The sequence below is a fragment of the Poecile atricapillus genome, chromosome Z (assembly GCF_030490865.1).
Source record: "Poecile atricapillus isolate bPoeAtr1 chromosome Z, bPoeAtr1.hap1, whole genome shotgun sequence".
Lineage (NCBI taxonomy): Eukaryota > Metazoa > Chordata > Aves > Passeriformes > Paridae > Poecile > Poecile atricapillus.
The window spans coordinates 63,106,598-63,111,103 of NC_081289.1; positions in this window are offsets into that span (position 1 = coordinate 63,106,598).

The window sequence follows — 4,506 nt, forward strand, 5'->3', positions numbered from 1 at the left end:
AAACAAACAATTCCCACACCTCGTTGCCCAACAACAACAACAAAACCAAGAAAAACCCTTCATGTCTGTGGATGCAGAAGCTGTTACGTAAATGTCATACAACTTCATGGGCAGTGTGCTTTCTGTGCAGGTCAGGTGAGTACTCCAAAGATCTGAAATTATTTTATCATTGATTTTAGTGGACATGCAGACTTTGTAAAAAATTAGAGGCACTGGAAGTTGTGACTATATTTCATTTAAAAAGAAATAGAGACAGTCTGTGAAATAAATCTTCACATTTCTGTTTGTGGTTTCTAAAGTTAACAGTATCTTAAGGGCTTTTTTCTCTTACTATTTTGGCACTTTGAACATTGAGGATCCTTATGAAAGAAGAATAAGTGCACATTAAAGGAATAATTTTACCATTCTGTGTGAAGAGTGGATTCAGTGTTCACTTAGCATCCCGCCACTTAGCATGGCTCTTTCCATTCTGGTTTTCCTCAAAACTTGTTGGTCTTCTTCCAAAGACAATGGTAAGAAGTTTTCTGTTTTTAATGCAAAATGACACAAATGAAGTAGTTTTTTTTTCTATGGCACTTGGGCTTTGTAGGAAATTGTTTCCTTCCATAAACAAATGTCATGTGAGTTCATACAGTGTGTGTGCCACCATTATACACTGGGACACTGCAAAGTCCATTCAAGAGGGAGCAGTCAGGTTTCTGAATTTTCCTATGGTGTTGGCTAATTGCCACCTGGATCTTCATAAACCAGTTGGTGTAAATCTGACCTGGAGAATTGAGGTACGTTCTTTTACCAAATGGTAAAATAATAACATCCTTTTCTCTCTCCCTCACTTGATAACAGGTTCAGAGCTACCTGGTAAATTTGGTCAAATTCACAGTTATCTTTGGTGAATAAACCATTCATTTAAATAACTATTTGATTGGTTCAAACCTCCCACTCAAGAGTGGGATATTCAGAAAGGTCTTGCCTGTGAAAGTTGGGTGTGTGGCAGGTAATACAATCCCAGAGCTGTGAAAGCATCCTCAGTGCTGCTGCAGACCTGACAAATAATGCACAGGGAGCCTTGTTAAACAGAGAGCTAAAGGTAACAAATGCAGCACTGTTCTCAGAGCACAGAAAGCAATGCTCTGCTTTACACAAATGCTCATATTTTATTTCTGTTTTGAATGCTCTGATCAAGGAAATTCATGAGAATTCAGATGTTGAGCACCTCACAGCCTCTAACAAAAGATTTTACTTTGGTTTCCCCTGCAAACAAGTATGTGCCAAGACCCTGCTTATGCATTTGCCCACAGAAAGGCACTTTCCTGCTGTGAGACATAATCTCATTTCCCTTCAATAAAGATGTCTTACTCATTCTAAGAATGTAAGCATTCTTACTCTGATTTGTCTTCCCCTGACTAACCTAGTTGGTTTGGAGTAACTGAATCTAAATTAGAATAAATTTTGTAGTGGCATAAATGTAATTGTACATGTGGAGTTACCCTGGTTTAACTGCTCTCCTTGCTTTTTAAAGTCATCTGTATAGAAATCTTTTCTACATAGCAAGTCTCCATTTTAGGATCAATGTAGACTAATGAATGAATTTCTCCTTAGTGAAACCACTGAGGGCTTGTTGGAAATTTTTCACAGTTCTTTTGTGGAGAATCATGGATTTTCAGTTTTTAGTGATAGACTTTGTTCTAGTTGTTAAATTAGAATATTTTGTTCCCATCAAAATGTTGACTTTCAATTATTATATTTAATTTTCTCAAAGATGGCAGGGCCGTCTGTGTAATTTAGTTAGTTTCTGGTGGATTGTTTCTCTGTTCTTCTCAAATGTAGCTTATCTTTCATTGTACATAAAAGTTTATCTCTTCTGCCTGTCTTCTTCAGACATCTGATCACCTTTTCAGTAAGAGACTGAATTAGATCCAATAGATCTTCTAAGGATGAGGAAATCCTGTCCAGAGCAGGCAGAGAGTGAAAGAAGTGGTCCAAAAAGTGACAACAGGAGGCAGAGATAGTAAATATTCCTGGTGTGATTTGGTTTCAGCATGCTTGGAATGTTCTGAAACCACATATGAGCAACATGAGCTTTTTAAGAGTCTTTGAACTCTGAAATCTTCTTAGTGCTACAGTGGGCCTGTCGCAAAGGATTCCCATTCAGCCACACAGAAGAGAAGTACTGCAGTACTCTTGCTTTTCTGCATTCACAGAATTGCATCTTTGGTGAGGGCTTTGGTTTGGTCATGAATGTGAGAGTGCATTGGTTTATGTGCTACCTCCTATACCTTGTGGTTTTATTTGTAGCAGGTGCTGCACCACCAAGAAATAGCAATAATTCACAATCATCCCCCCAGTTCTCCAAGACACATAAAAGGCTACTTTTTCACATTAGTTTCATGTTACTCTAGTATTTGTGTGGATGGTTTAACAGGTCTTTCTATCTATGATAAAAGGAGGAGGTGAGTTGGGGTTTTCCTCTTGCCTTGTTTTTAAACAGCCCCCACTTCTGCAAGGGGTATTTTACTTCAGAGAATCACAGAGTCGTAGAATGCCCTGAGTTGGAAGGGATCCACAAGGATTGCTGAGGGGAACTGTTCTTCATCCTGATGTTAACAAAAGATAAATAATGAAGGGATGAAAGACAAATTGCCTGTCTTGATTTTTCATTTCATTTTGCTCACCTTTTCATGTACAACAGTTTCAGAAATAAAACAGCACAGAATTTCACATTCATCCTCTGATATTATGTGGAAAATGCTCTGTTATTTTAAGTGTGCCAGGTTTGTGTCTCTGTGGCTAATTATGCTCTTGTGCATTTAAATGGACCTTGATTGGGTGACAGTAATGAAATGGATGTGCTCAACTCTCATATGGCCTTGCAGAAGTATTTGATTTTTTGATTTGATCAGCTTCCTATTAGTTCTTCAGAATTCAGTAAATGAAGGTGAAGGTTTAGGCTTGGGTGGGCAAGAAGAGAATATTTTGATGTGGAAAAACTATAGCAGAGCTGTTGCCTCTGGAGAAATCTTTCTTAATTTTCTGTCTGAGCAACAAGAATGAGAGCAATTAAATATTTATGCCTGAGTCTGGTTGTGGACAGTTGTTACTTTTTTCACTACACCAATAGCATGTATGCAGCTGAGCTGCAGCTCTCCACTCTTGACATCAGCATGCCTTCAAGACAAGCTGATGTTTCCTGCCTGGTCTAAATTAACATCTTCAGAAAAGGTATTTCCTGTGAGCTGGTGTTATCTTTTCAAAGTGTGGACTTATCATTTGTGAGAAAAAGAAAGAGGAGCTAGATACAAGTTGAATTGTCTGTGATCAAATGTGGGGTTTTTTTAAATGTGTATTTTTGGAACAAATGTACTCCAGCTCCAAGCTGGAGAAGAGCATTTAGTTTGATGAGTTAGGTTTAATAAATGTAAATACATAATCTCTTACACTGAATTGTTGATTTTTTTCATAATAATTCAATCCTGCATTCTGTATTTAAATTTTTCGATAGAATATACAGTCAGCTGCAGCAGCACAGTGAAGAAATCAGGGATGTAGAGGCAGAATTTAGATCCAGTTTGTAGGCAAGTGGGAGAAGTCTGATGTTTATACCAAAAATCTGCTCACAAGGAGCCACAAACTTGTAAAGTAGGGCTACAGTTCTTAGTTCAGTCAGTGTTCATCCTTTTTGTGATTTCTGCTGTGTGCACAGTTGATTCTAGGAGAAACTGTACTAGCTTGTTTTGCCCCCTGAATCACTACCCTGTCTGGATGAGTTTGAAATATAAAAAGCCACAGAATTATTCTCTGAAAATGAGTCAACAGCATCCTACAGTTGGCATGGACCTGTCAGCCACTTAAACCACACACCACATAAAGTGGAATGAGGGAGGAGGATGAGATCTTTGGATGTGGAGGCTGTGAAAAATCTCCTTTAGACCTTATTAGGCAACACAGCGCAAGACAGAGCAACTTGTCCAAGCCCAAGGAGTCCCTTTCAGTAGCCAAAGGTTCATTGTAAAAATTTATTTAAAAATGCCAGTTCCTCATGTCAGCCTGACTGTCCTGTCTTCTTGAAGACATTTGCTTTCACCTTTGTTTTGTATCTTGCTTTTTTGGGATGGACCATTGTTGAGTTCAGAGGAGCAGATCCTTGAAAACCAGTCCTATCCTGAACCTCTCTTCTCTACAGGACTCTCTGCCACAGAATTTCTCCCATGAACACAGACTCACAGTCAGACCAAAGTCTGTTCTCCCTAAGTCCAGGGATTGTGATTTTCTTTTTGTATTTTTCCCTTCTTTTCAGAAACTCCAGCATCTCATGATTACTGCCAGTCTTTATGTCCCTGGCCAATTCTTCTCTGTCTTCTTAAAAATAGATGGAGTATAAGAAAAAGAAGGGAAAGGAAATTACGAAAAGGGGTAGAAAATATTTATATGTTTGAAAATTAAATATATGTGTTCCTGGTAGCTTAAAAAGAAAAAATAATCACACAAACTTTAATAGAATTATATTTT